The 14,851-nt window shown below is 38.9% G+C and overlaps 1 long non-coding RNA gene across 1 annotated transcript; it reads left to right on the top strand.

The window, feature by feature from the left end:
- Nucleotides 1-1,850: 1,850 nt before the first annotated feature.
- On the top strand, nt 1,851-12,983 carry LOC131738176 (uncharacterized). The gene is made up of 3 exons (XR_009329718.1): nt 1,851-2,252; nt 11,294-11,368; nt 12,700-12,983. It is a non-coding gene; the product is annotated as an uncharacterized LOC131738176 (long non-coding RNA).
- Nucleotides 12,984-14,851: the final 1,868 nt, after the last annotated feature.

Raw genomic sequence — 14,851 nt, 5'->3', positions numbered from 1 at the left:
TTGTGCTTCTTCAGAAGAGCTTGGACAGCACATCTGGAAACCCCTGTCTGCCTTGAAATTTCTGCCTGGGAGAGACCTTGCTGATGCAGTATAACTACCTTGTGTCTTGTTGCTGTGCTCAGTCTTGCCATGGTGTATGACTTTTGACAGTAAACTGTCTTCAGCAACCTCACCTTGTTAGCTGAGTTTGGCTGTTCCTCATCCAGTTTTATTCCTCCTACACAGCTGTTTCTGTTTCAGTTAATGATTGTGTTTCAACCTACATATTGAATTGATGATCATTAGCACCTGTTTGGTATAATTGTTTAATCATACACCTGACTATATGCCTACAAAATCCCTGACTTTGTGCAAGTGTACCTAGAAGAATTGATACTGTTTTGAAGGCAAAGGGTGGTCACACCAAATATGGATTTGATTTAGATTTTTCTTCTGTTCACTCACTTTGCATTTAGTTAATTGATAAATATAATCTATTAACATGTCTATTTTTGAAAGCATTCTTACTTTACAGCATTTTTTCACACCTGCCTAAAACTTTTGCACAGTACTGTATGTTTATCAGAAAATAGGTCCTTGTGCCTTCGATGCCTTCTGTGAAAATATTTGTGTAATGCACTGAGGTCTTCAGCTCAACAGCAACATTCCAAAGCACTGGCATTCAAGGCTATCTCCTAATATGGTCATCTGCCGGAAATACACAAGTAGGACCTCGTTTTAAAGGTCTGACTCTCCTCTTTCCAAGCAGGGTATACTCTCACGGTGCCTGAGTAAAAAGAGTTAAAGAGCCAGGTCACCGGCGGGATATTTAACATTAGGCGGACCCTAAAGAGTTTAAGATAATGGTGTACAGACATTTTGTCATTTGCTTCCCAATGGTGGTGCACAATGGCAGCTGACATCACACTTATTTGGTTAGTAGCCACACATTCAGTTGGTATGGGTTCCATATTGTAAAAGTGCATTTTTGTCAGAATCTATCGAACATCAGATGACAAATGATATATAATCTCAAAATAGTTTTTCTTTTTATTTTAACATTTTGGTAGCTTGGTAATTGTACAAGGAGAATACAGTTACAACGGGCACCGAAATCATGTATTAATTACCTTCAGAACATTTCACGTGGAACAGAACAAGAAATGTATCCAAGAATACCAAGCAAAACTTTTTTTCTTCGGTTATTATGGTTTTGTTTGAAAAGTTAACAGCAGCTACATTGAAGATGGTGTATTTCCCATTTTGTATAGTTCCCAGCAGTGACTGCATTACTTCATATAAACTCGAGTTTCATGCTGCATGTTTTTGCATGAAGTTTATATATATTTGAAACACCCTTTCAACAACGAACACATCGTTTTCTTTACAATTGTTACTAAACATGACAAGAAGGATTAGTTCCTGTTCTCAAAAGATATAGCAATGCTAGATGAAATATATACTGTTTAACATGCTTTTATATGTGAAATGTGATACCAAGCTTTTAAAAAACGTATACTGCCAAAGCATTGCCTTTCAGTCTTTCACCATGAAAGACCTATTGAAAGTTTAGAATGAAGTATTTTAACCAGCACTGTTAAACTGAAACATGATACTGGATTTAAAAAGCATGGGAACTGAACAAGATAGATAGATAGATAGATAGATAGATAGATAGATAGATAGATAGATAGATAGATAGATAGATAGATCATTTCAGTTCTAACCACCAAAATCTATAAAACAGACAATGCAAACAGACAAAGATTACCTAATAATAGCTATTTATAATTAATTCACCAGCCTCCAATGTTTCCTTGATAGTATAATACATTCGCAGCCTTGTTCAGCCTGCCCTCGCCTCTATTGCTCTTTGCATTGGAGGCTCATTAGGTAACTTCCACCATCAATGTTAGTTGGAGAGATTGAGTTCTGCCAGCTCTGCAATCCTAACTGAGACTGAAACTCAATTGATCTACTTCTGTTGCTGATGAAAATGAACGATTCTGATTCCAAGTCAATCCCAGTGGCAAGTAGAAACATGGATTTAGTGTTTGCAATGTGGCAATTTTTTTTTTTTTTAACCTGTTCTTTGCCTGCAGAAGACAGCCTCGCTAGCCTGGCTGGTGGTCCCACGGTGGGGCTTCCTCCTATCGTTGGTAGGAAAGGTCCAGGTCATCAGAGCAGCATGGCCTGTTTTAAAGCAAACAGCAAAGACTCCAAAGATATCCCCGCAGGCGTCGTTAGGGGCGGTTTACCAGAGGAGCTGAGAGGTGAGAACCTTTTATTTTATTAGGCTTGTGTTACTGTACCTGCCGATTTTTACTTAAAATATCCATATATTTCTGATAACATTTCATGGCTATTTTTCTTTTACTATGAAGAATGCTACAAAGGCATTTCAGTGGGCAGCCTCATCATGGGTCCTAAAGGTCAAATCATCTGTTTATCTCTTCTGGGACCCATTACAGATTACGGCATAGGACTACACCTTGATGACCTCACTCAAAATGGAGCTTAGAACATTTATATCATTTTTAAGGTCTAAATTGGTAAACCTTTTGCAATTCACAGATTTTAAATGTAATTATAAAATATCCAGATTAATTCCAATAAATATAAATGAATGATAAATTCCACAATCAACTCCTATGAACACTGCTATGAACACTCCTATGAACACTCCTATGCTACACCACCCTTACAAAAACGTTTACCATGGTATGTATGCATGGTCATTCTGAAGTTCTACCATATGGCTTTTTTCATGATTATACTACCATGCTATTTTTAAGCAATATAATCTGTATTGATTACCATGCTTTCCTGTGCTTTCACCATGTTGTTTTTACTATGCCTTACTACATTTTGCAATGTTTTTACTGTGGTATAACTTTTATAAGGGAGCACGGTCAGTGAGTAAAATATAGATTCTGCTCCGCACATTCATATATAATTTTAGATCTAGGTGCTAGTTACTGATATAGCAATTACCTTATAGAAATGAATACATACACAAAGTGCAGGGTGCTTATGTAGTTCATCCATAACTTTAAAAGACTGAACCATAAAATGTTCTGTACTAAAAAATAAAAAAATACAACATTAAGGTAGACCAACATTCCACCTTTAACTTCTGGCCAACCTTAATGATCTTTTAGGGTATCTATTGTGAACAGTCTTTAATTATAACGTTAAACCACCCTAATATAATCTCAAATACCACATCGTGATTAGGAGTAGGATTAACCAGTTTGTCAAAAGCTGTGAGTAATTGTTCACTGTTTGAAACCTTGACAGGTTTGAACATGACATGACTGTCAATGACCTTTGACCCACCAGGGAACCACAAGGTCCTCGGAGGGCAGCTGTGAGAAAGGGAGGCAGAGGGGTGCGCCCTGCTGCTCCTGTCTGAGAGATTACTGATTGGTATGAGTCAAAAAAGAGAACAAAGAGGAAAGGCATGTATCTCTCATTAGGTTTGTCTGCCTCCTCTCAGGGTTCGGGACCCTGGGCCCTGGTGTCAGCATGGAGCAGCCGTGGACAATATTCTTACAACAAGGCGGAAGTCAGTCACTCGCAAAGATTTTAATAATTTGACCATTCATTTCATGCTGCTTTCACAGACAAGGTTTTTTTTCAATTGGACATCCCTTGTAATTCACTCAGAAATTATCTTTGATGGCAGTGCTTGGTCGTGGCAATGCAATGGTAGCACAAGGCCAACTGTAAGCCATTGGTAGATACCACAGTGGGAACATTTTTCCTAATTTCAATGGTATTGACCAATAAACCATGGTACCATACTGGTACTATTATGCTACAGTATCAGGACCACAGTGTAATATTTGCCTCAAATCCATTGCATTGCCATTGCTGGTAATGATCTGTTTTTTTGATTGTGTCATGTTACTTCAAGACATCCCCAGCCTGCAAGAGAAAACGAATTAACTTCCCTCCAACATTTTCCCTTGTTTCAGCCCCATAGTAAGTCACCTTTGTGCTCAATGTACCTTCAAGTCTGTTCAGCCAGTAAAAGGGTTAATTGGCTTATGAGCGACATGAACATGAAAGTGCAATCTGGAAGCACCTAAAAGTCTGGTGCGAATTCAGAATTATTCTTCATGTGATTCATAAGCCCCCAGTTGATCATTTTCTTAACTCTTCTTAACACTCACAGAAGCCCTGCTGTTGTTTGTGCACACACTAACAACACAATTACAAGCATGACACCCCAAGAATAGACCTGAAATTTCCCAAAGCACAATATTTCCTGGATTATTGAAGCCACAGGCTATTTCCTACAGACACCCTTCTACCCTAATTGGGGTCCAACATAAAAAAATGTATCAGAGCCCATTCTTTTTGAAGATTTCCAATAGTAAGAAACTGCATTGTTTATTTATTCAGTCTGGGAATGTACTTGTATTACTGGAGTGGGGGCAGGGGAGTCCAAAGGAACAAAAGCGTTCAGTGCGCTTCAGAAACCCAAGGGGCAATCAATCCTTCACACTTTACGAGCACAATTATTTTTACAAATATATCTTCCCTATATACATTTTCAAAGTATGATACATTTATAGCATTTTTAAAATATTGATAGCAGCTTTTTACATGCGTTTCTCCGGAGATCACTGTTATAGTTTATGTACTGTCAACTGCTTGTCAGTTTCCGTTGTACCATATGGGATCAATGGCTTTTTGTTTCTTGAAATTGAAATGATGTAACTGAACTGTGTCTGAGTCTACAGAAGGCAACTATGTTTAATAGCTAGAATTGGCTGCTTTTTGATGCCCCCCATCCCCCTTGTTTTTTTTTAATCTTTAACATCTGTTTCTGTTTTCACTTAGTGAGGTATCCCTAACAGTGAAATCTGATCTCCCCGGCTAGGCCCTAATCCTGGGCCTTGAGTTTTTGACTGACAGGCCCTGTGTTTTCTCAACCTGACCTCTCTTGTTGCTCTGTTTCCTTTATCCTGTCACTAGTCAGAAACCTGACCCCCTTCCCCCTAACCACCCTTTTAGAGGCCTCATCAGAAACGGACACTTTCTGAATAAAGATTCTTCAGGCAGATGAGTATATCCAACTTTATTCCTCCGTCCTTGCAGGGAATATCCCTGACAGTTGGGTTTCGACCTAACCGGATCTCTTCAAAAAAATATTCGTCTGTTGTTCTTGTTGTTGGTTTGCACTGAAGCATCTATAACATAAATAAGAATCTATAAAAAAAGAATTTACACTTAAAAAAAAAATAATGCATACATCCAAAATAGCCAGCAATATGTTCTTAATAATTTCCGAGATCATCTGTGGACCTAAATGTGTGATCAGTCATTTGTGAATACCTCACATGCATCACGTTTTATTCTGGATGCTCCTGTAGTTGGTGTTCCAGCTTCTTTCATAGCTTGCACGTTTTATATTCAAGCCCTATTTTCTATTAGTACGATTGATTTCCCATTTGGTAGTTTCACTTTAAAAAAACATGTGTGGATATCAGATCCACTATAACCACTGGGTAGATGAAACAGGTTAAACAGTGCCCTGACTTATTTATAGAAAGTGAAATAAACCCGACATTGGTTATTGCTGAACCTCCTTTAAACAATGTTGGGAGCTGCTGACACGTCTCCTGTGACCGAACACTTTAATAGAGACGGACACCGAGCTGATGACATCACGGTGTGTGGAATGCACTGCTGCTGGAAAGCACATGCAGCCAAAAAAAGAACACATTGGCACCTCGGGAACTCTTTATTAGTGTTCTGGAACATTTAGACATGCTGCTGACTTCCAGACCCCAACAGGTTCTTTTCCTTGTGAAATAATAAAGATTATTTCATCTTACATTTCTTAAGTTACATTTTGCAATTTTCTGTTCTTGTTTTTTTTTTTGGGGGGGGGGGGTGGGGGGGGTTGTGAAAGCTCTTTCTTACTACGGTAGCATTTGTAACTTTCATTTTCAACTTATAAAGCTATTTATACCAGTTTGCACAGTAGGGAAGTTAAAGGAATCCTGAAAGAAAATCTGCAGTATGCCTTAGTGTGAAAAACTAGAAAAACTAAAACTATGCTTTAGTTGTGTAATATTAGTCCCTATTCACAAACCTTTATCTACCCTTTTTTTGAATGACATACAGTTTGAGATTCACAAAACTGGTCTAAACTGTTGTTATTAAAGCCTAAACATTCTTGAACAGTTTCAGGAATATTACATTTCAGTTTTTTTTATTAATTTCATCAATACAGACTTTAATAAGCAGCCACTAACAGGTTTAACTATAAACGGTGTAAATTTCGCTTAGGACTAAAGTGTAAATCTGAGTAAATGTAGCCAAAATAATAATAATAATAATAATAATAATAATAATAATAATAATAATAAACTTTATTTTATATAGCGCCCTTAAAAGCAATCATCTCAGAGCGCCTCACAGATAAATTCAACAAAAACAATAACAAGTAGAAACAAAAACAGAAACAAGGAAAAGGAATCATAAAAATGCTTGACAGTATTCAACACATACGGTTCAAAGGTTAACCCAGGATCAAAAATCACACCCATATTTTTCATTTTAGATCTGAACTCAAGCATGGTACCATCAACTGACAAATTTACAGCATTGGTTTTACATAGCTGATGGGTAGTACCTAACAGCATAACCTCAGTCTTATTACAATGCAGGTGTAAAACATTTTGCAACATCCAACTTTTTATATCAGAGATACAGGCATTAAGAACAGAGACAGCAGCATCAATATCAGGTTTAGAATGAATATAGATTTGAGTGTCATCTGTGTAAAAATGATAATTCAGGCCATGTGATCTTAACAAAAATAAAAAAAATCAACTGACTGCTCTAGCTAAAGAAGGGGTCTGAAGCCTCCTAATCAGCTTCTGTATATTTCAGCAACAATGCAAAATGAATTACTGACTGCTTTGCTGGGTTATTTGTTCTTCACTTTTGTAGCAGTTTAGGTTTTGTATTGATTGTCTGTAAAAAGTTCAGTTTTCTCCCTGTTTTCTTTGTGATGCACATGGATATCACTTCCAACTTCTGGTGATGAAAACTTATGCAGGTTATCAGATTCCGAGGCTATTAAAAGTGTAATAACCAAGGCTTTAAAATATTGGTCCCCTGAACATTGTACTAAAGGTTACCGTAACCGTAAAAACATTCTTGGTTTGGCCTCACCTGACCTGGAGACTAACCTGCATTACAAGAAATGGCAATCTACCAGGAAACAGCAGATTAAAGTAAATGTGTGGTGTGGAACTTGATAATGTTGCTAGTGCTAATAAGTTGTAGATTTTAAAGCCTTGGTTATCATTCAATTACTTTAGCGTTCATCTGTGACTGCTAAACAGGCTTTTTTCAGCATAAAAAAAAGGATTGTGTTGTTGAATCTATGTGTACTTGTGACGATTGCTCCCTCTAGTGGTGACTGGTTGCTATGACTTTGACTTTATTATACGTTTCATTTGGCCCAACTGTGACCGAGTTTTATATACACCCTGTACCCTGTATAACTGCCTTCCAATCCCAGCTCGGCTTGTGAAGCTAAATGTAACCTGCAGCTGCACACAGGCTCCAGGGCTCTTTCCAACACAGCAGGGGAGTCGCTTTTATTATCTAAATTTGTTTACACTGGAAAGAGAGACTTTATCATCATCACTCCAACACAAGTCCTCTGTCGGCAGCAGTCAGCAGCCCTGAACAGTTCGGCATTACAGTCTAGCAGGTTAAATGGGAGCGTGCAGAGGTCTCACACTATCAGCCATGCATTTCCCAAAGAATTTCAGACAAAGTTCACATCAAATCTCCCGGGGGCCGTTTTATTTTATAGCCAGAACTTAAAAGCAAAGACGTTTAGTTTTCTGTTTTTCCACCAAAAGTTCAAAGCATACCAGAGACAGTTAAAGAGGTTTTAATAATTTTGATGAATCCAGTACAAAATTAACTGGAAGTTTACAACAACACACCGTCCAAGCAGTGTTTCTGTCCTACTCTAATTTGTCATTACTGGTATGCGCTAGTTTATACAGGGTTTGGACAAAATGGAAACTTTGGGCATTTCAACATACACTTTGGTGTAAATGAGCTGTCCCTCACATTGATTATTAGTTTGTCAAGCAAATGCAGTCCCTGAAATGTGTTGTGCAATATATGAGATCTGCATCTTCCTCTTGAAAGTCAGTTTCAGATACAATGGGCAAGACAGCAGCTCTGATAGAGTTTAATTGAGGGCAGCGCTAGATTTGCAGGACTTGACAGTCTCAAAAGTGATGACTGTAAATAGACTATGGATATCCACCCCCAAAAAATGCAAAGTTTAATCAATTTTGATTGCCAAGATATAGCCATCAATAGCTCAACCAATCAGCACCATAACAAAAAAAATATATCATTAGCATGACCAACATGCACATTATGAGGAATAACATAACCCGTGTCCATGCAAAGATTCAATATCATTTTCATAACATACTGTAGGTGGAAAGCTTCAGTTCAATAAAGTCATTGTGTAAAGTTTACTTCTTATAAATTGCTAGTATCTATTTTCTATTGTTAAGGTAAAACTATAAGATGCCTTAGAATGCTGATTGAGAGTTTTGAAGTTATAGATGACATTTTTCTGCCACTGTATAATGGTTTCTTATTGTTCCAGACATCCTATAACATTTTTAGTCTATAGCCCTGAACATTTCATCCTGGCAGTAACAGCTTTAAAATAACCTCTTGCCTCTGAGTGGGTTGAGAGAGAAGACCTTTCCTCTCCTAGGTGTTGTCAGCTTTGGCTTGAATAGGCGATTAAAAGAATGCAGGAGTGGTGTCTGTGTCGAAGCCTACAGGGTTAGGAAAATAGGTCCTGGGGAGCAGAGGTCAAGCAGGGATGCTGCGGTTTCTGCTGAAATGTCACGTACGGATGTCCTTGCGATTCCCTGGGATCGCTATCAGTGGCATTTGACAGTGTCAGCTGTGTGATCTAGCAACAGGGTGAGCAGACATGGACGCGCCTCCGGGGTTTAGCCCTGGAGCCAGCCTGGCTAAATGCTTCATCACCTGTCCTCCCGAGCCGACCGGGCTCCCCTGACTGCCACTGGCTGACCTCTGCTGTCATTCTGTCAAGATAAAAACAAAAGAGGTGTGCTAACATGTGTTATACCGATTAAGCTGGAAAAGTTAAGTGGCCATACACTCAGCTTGTCTTTCTTTCTTTCTTTCTTACTTATATTACACAGTTTAATATATAAGCAGCAGTATCTTCATGAATATACAGGAGTAATGCAGACAATGGTTCTCAATATTCATTGCTTTGAGCTGGGTTTATTTTCAAAGCTTGATAACTTTTGTTGAAATCACAGCAAACACAATTCTGAAACTAAAAAGGCAAATGACATTTTCAGCATGTTTACGTAAACAACATAACTTAACTGAGCCTAACATACTATTAAGTTGAAATACAAAAGCAAAGCTGCTTTACACTTTTTGAAAATGAAACCATTGAGTAGGTTTTATTCACACCCCATACCAAACGTCTATTTAAGTACAGCTTTGTCCAGCTCACCTGTGTAGCCCTGGAATTGAATAGATTATCTTCAAATACCAGGACAGGGTACTTTATGTGGTGACTTTTACAACACATGTATATTCAAGAGAAATTCTTCATGAGCCTTCTGTTTAATACTGCTACATTAGCTTGAAGGGATGCTGCATTGCAAATAGAAGTGTGACTTGTGTAGCTTTATGCGTCATGCTTCATTGTAATAACTGGGTAAGTAGCAATCCCAGCTCTTGGTAACTATTGTGCAATTACATAGAAATGGCCTAATTACATTTGTTACCTGATGTACTTACATTCGGTTATTTAGCAGATGCCTTTATCCAAGGCGACTTACTTGTGAACTATGCATCAGCTGCAGAGTCACTTACAACTACGTCTCACCCAAAAGACAGCGCACAAAGAGGTTAAGTGACTTGCTCAGGGTCACACAATGAGTCAGTGGCTGAGGTGGGGCTTGAACCAGGGACCTCCACAAGAGCATAAAAGTTTGGGAACGAGAAAAGGCGATTCGGCCCATCAAGGCTCGTCCCTTCCTTGCACACCATTCTCCCCTAAGGAGTATCAAATTTAAAAGCACATAATGCAGTCTTTTTAAAAATGTTCCCAGTGTTTTAGATCCTACTACATCACCTGGTAGGCTATTCTGTGCATTTATAACTCTGTGTAAAAAAGTGCATCCTAACTTCTGTTCTAAACTTACTTTTACTCAGCTTCCATTTATGCTCTTGTTCTGTTAACTTTGAAGTGTCTTGGGGTAACTTTATTTATTCCATTTATGATTTTATAGACTTCAATCAAGTCCCATCATTCCCTTCTTTTTTCTAGCCTGATGAGATTGAATTCTTGAGATCAGTCTAGTTGCCCTTCTCTGTATAAGAGTTAATTAAAGACTGATGTAAACACTTAGAAAATATGCTACTTGATTGACTGGTTAAGTTACATTTTCTTTTATCTTTGCATTTTTTCTATTTCTTTCTAGTTAGTTCTTTTTTTCACAGAATCTGTTTCTACCTCTCTTGTTTATTTTATAAATATGAATCTGCAGATCAAGTCAAAGGCACATCATTGAAATCTTTCAAAGGTTTGCCTCAATATGTTAGCAGTCCAGAATATTCACAGCTGACCACCTGCAAAACTACCTGCAATTGCAGCTTATGATGGCTCTGCAATGGAGCCCACCAAGACTGCATCTAATTGTCTTTAATAAGGGATCTTTAATGTTGTTATTGAATGAGATAATACACAGTGAAGAACACTTCTACTGTCGATCCCTATGTTTGCGTGAATTCTTTGCACAGCTTTCACACAGTATGTATATTTGTCTTTTTTCTGATCTGAAGCTTTACTTTTCATACTGTATTTAAATATTGTTTTTACACTGTAATCTTGTATTGCCCTGTAACATCTGTAAATCACCTTGGATAAAGGTGTCTGCCAAATAAACTAATAATAATAATCTTTATTTTTCCCCACTTAACAGAATCAACCCTGTGGGTGATCTAAACACACTCTTCAGTCACACAAAGGCCTGTTGAGTTCCACAACCTGTTAGAAAGAATCATTCAATTGAAACTATAACTCAAAGCCCTTGTTGGCACAGCAGTCGTAATAGCAGTATAGTTTTGCTTACCAAATAACCAAATATTTATTTTGAGAAATAGTTTCCAAATAGATGTCAAAGTTGACCGTAAAGCTGTGAGTAATGTTTTTAATGTTCCTTTTTTTTTTTTTTTCTTTTTACAACAGCAGAATTATATAATGAATGGCAGCCAAAAAAAAACAGGTTTCAAGTCTGATGCTGGCAGTTCTGATTCAGAATTAGTAAGTATTGGTCCACATGCACCTTCACAATCACTGAATCGTGCGCTCGCTGCATACAGAAATGTTAGCTAACTGCAGTGTAACAACATGGACTTAATGGGCCTGTATTTTGAAATGTATCATTTTCAGCAAATTGTGGTGAGGTTTGGCTGAACAAAATGTAAATGGATGATCATGAGTTTGGCTTGTCCCCAAGCTAGGTTCAAAGCCTGTGTTCATTTTCATAATTCACTTTCATACATATAATAAAACATTGTGTAGTGTTTTTAAGGTACAGTTTAGTTTCACTGTAAACCATGCTGTGAATCCGAGAGTCACTGTGAACCATGCAGTGAATCCGAGAGTCACTGTGGACCATGCAGTGAATCCGAGAGTCACTGTGAACCATGCAGTGAATCCGAGAGTCACTGTGAACCATGCAGTGAATCCGAGAGTCACTGTGAACCATGCAGTGAATCCGAGAGTCACTGTGAACCATGCAGTGAATCCGAGAGTCACTGTGAACCATGCAGTGAATCCGAGAGTCAATGTGAACCATGCAGTGAATCCGAGAGTCAATGTGAACCATGCAGTGAATCCGAGAGTCAGTGTGTTCTACACTGAGCCCTTCGAGAAGATGAAGGGACCTGCAGGGTGGCAAGGTGGTGGCAGCACAGCTGGAGATCCACCTATTGACTTCTCCCAAGAGTTCTGACACATCATACAGTCCCTCTCTTAGGACTCCCAGCCTCATGTGTTAGATGTAGCTTTGTTGCAGGTTTGTAGGGTTTGACTGTGTTCAAACCCCAGACTATGTATTTCTCTTCCAGGATCAATTTTATTGGCCTGTATTCAAATTTAGCCAGAAAATTTGGGCTGGACAAGATGTGGACCACAGCATAGAGCCTAATACAAAGCTGGGCCATTGGTTTGTAGCCTTGATAGAAGAGTGCCATTAATTAGTACCCGACTTTCCTTTGAGGTCAGATTTGCTTCATTAGCGGCCCTTAACACCTGACCAGCAGGAAAGGGGTTAACAATCTCTCGTTATGAATAAAATATATGAACTATTTAGAAACCATACTGCAAATTGATTTTGTTGTGATTGTCTTTGCTGTATTAAAATACAATTACATTGGTGATGGGGGAAGCTGAAACATTTGTCATCAAGACTTATTCACCTATCCAGGTACCAACCAGGCCAAGCCTGCTTAGTTTACTGAGAACTGACCAATCTCCAAGGTGGTATGACTGCAGTCCATTGAAAAATAACGGCTTACATTTACTACAGGATAACTGAGTGACAAACCGCAGTTTGCTATGACAGGTCGCTTTTCTCTGTTGTTCTACAGCCTCAAAGCGAGCACAGAGAAGAGGCGCATTACCTAACAGTGAGGCTGAAGAATACCAATGCCACCTCCAGGGCACACCCATCACAGCGGGGGATTCCGCCCATGTTTGAGGTCGAGGTGCGGAATCAGGCGAGGGCCTGGCTTCTCTCCGACAGCCTGGGGCCTCCAGTACCTGCCCACTCCACAGCTGTTCCCCATCCACAGGCAGAGGGAGGGTAGGGCCTGGCACCCTTAGACAGCTGGGGACATCTGGAGTCCAGCACCACAGCTGGATCTCCTCCACAAAGAAGGCAAGTGGCATCAGATGATGCGGGTGCAGTAGGTAGGGCACATTGTAAACTAGTGGTGGAGGGTCTGTTTGGATTTTGTTTAAGAAGAACATAGAACATAAGAAAGTTTACAAACGAGAGGAGGCCATTCAGCCCATCTTGCTCGTTTGGTTGTTAGTAGCTTATTGATCCCAGAATCTCATCAAGCAGCTTCTTGAAGGATCCCAGGGTGTCAGCTTCAACAACATTACTGGGGAGTTGGTTCCAGACCCTCACAATTCTCTGTGTAAAAAAGTGCCTCCTATTTTCTGTTCTGAATGCCCCTTTATCTAATCTCCATTTGTGACCCCTGGTCCTTGTTTCTTTTTTCAGGTCAAAAAAGTCCCCTGGGTAAACATTGTCTATACCTTTTAGGATTTTGAATGTTTGAATCAGATCGCCGCGTAGTCTTCTTTGTTCAAGACTCAATAGATTCAATTCTTTTAGCCTGTCTGCATACGACATGCCTTTTAAACCCGGGATAATTCTGATTGCTCTTCTTTGCACTCTTTCTAGAGCAGCAATATCCTTTTCGTAACGAGGTGACCAGAACTGAACACAATATTCTAGGTTTGGTTCATCTGCTGAACATTGAGCTACTAAGAAAAAGAAAATTAGACACACATAGTTGAATGCTTTTAGACTTTTTTTAACCCGGGTAGGGGGGATTTAGCCTGTCAAGAATAGTGTATGAACTTTTGGGATTAATCCAAAAAGCCACAGAGGTTTAATTGTCTTTTGGCAAAACTTCTTCTTGACTTCTACTGAGACTCCCAGGCACTGTTAGGGATGTTGTTTTTCATACTGGAACTCATTTTTCAAGAAACCTTTTTTAAACCTTATACAAAGATATTCAGTGTGTTTTTCTCAGCTGTATTTACAGCACCACTGTCTATAAATCCTTTAACATTATACTAACAAAATACAAAACTGAATTTGATTATCTTATCAAGTTGATGATCTTATCTGGGGGTCCACAGGGAGCGTTGCATTGGCTTTTACACTCCTTCAGGGAAGTGGGGGAAATCAGTTGGGGAAACAGTGACCTCTGCTGATCATCTTGGCATCATCCATTGCTTAGGCTTGGCAGGTGAAAAGACACGATTGGCTTGATAGAGGGAATAAAGGTGACCCGTAGATCTTCAGTCCAAGATCAGTTAGTGGGTTATAAAAGAAAGAAAGTCTTAAAGTCTGCTGAAATTCTGAATCCTCCTCTGGTCTTTACACTGATGTTTTGAAATGTAAAAAAAAAGTGAAAGATGCTATCTGGGTTCCGGAGTAGTTTGGCACTAAACGTGCAATGGAAATAGTGGCATTTCTGTGGTATCTCGTATATTTTGGATAGAAACTAGGCCGGAAGCTTCCTAAGTCTGTTTACAAGTGGCATCATTCAGCTGTCAAAATGAATGATTTCCAAACAGAAGATCCGTGGCCTTTTTTCGTGACATTTTACATTCTTGAATTCTGTGCTTAGCAGCTTTCAATGAAGCAAGGCATGAAAATAAATAACAGCAATATGTGCCTCAGTAGGCCTCAAGCTAAACAGCACCAGGCTGATGATTAAACAATGAGTTTTCTTTTTTTTTTTTTTTTTTTTTTTAGAAAACAAGGGGAGGTAAGAGACAAAGAAAAGAAGAAACTGAAAAAGGGCTCAGAAAATGAAACTGGTACTTCTTTAAAAAAGAACAAGAAAGCTAAAGGAAGTGGGCTGGAGGGCCGTGCTGAGTTTGTCGTGGGAAAACTAAACTAAAATAAAAGTAGTGCAAGCAACTGGTTTTAAAGCCGAGGACATCTGAGGCCAGGGGATTCTGTGTTGAAATCCTGGCACAGTCACTGATATATGC

Source organism: Acipenser ruthenus, chromosome 10 (assembly GCF_902713425.1).
Source record: "Acipenser ruthenus chromosome 10, fAciRut3.2 maternal haplotype, whole genome shotgun sequence".
Lineage (NCBI taxonomy): Eukaryota > Metazoa > Chordata > Actinopteri > Acipenseriformes > Acipenseridae > Acipenser > Acipenser ruthenus.
The sequence above is the reverse complement of the archived record's forward strand: the minus strand, read 5'-3'. Positions and strand labels throughout refer to the sequence as shown.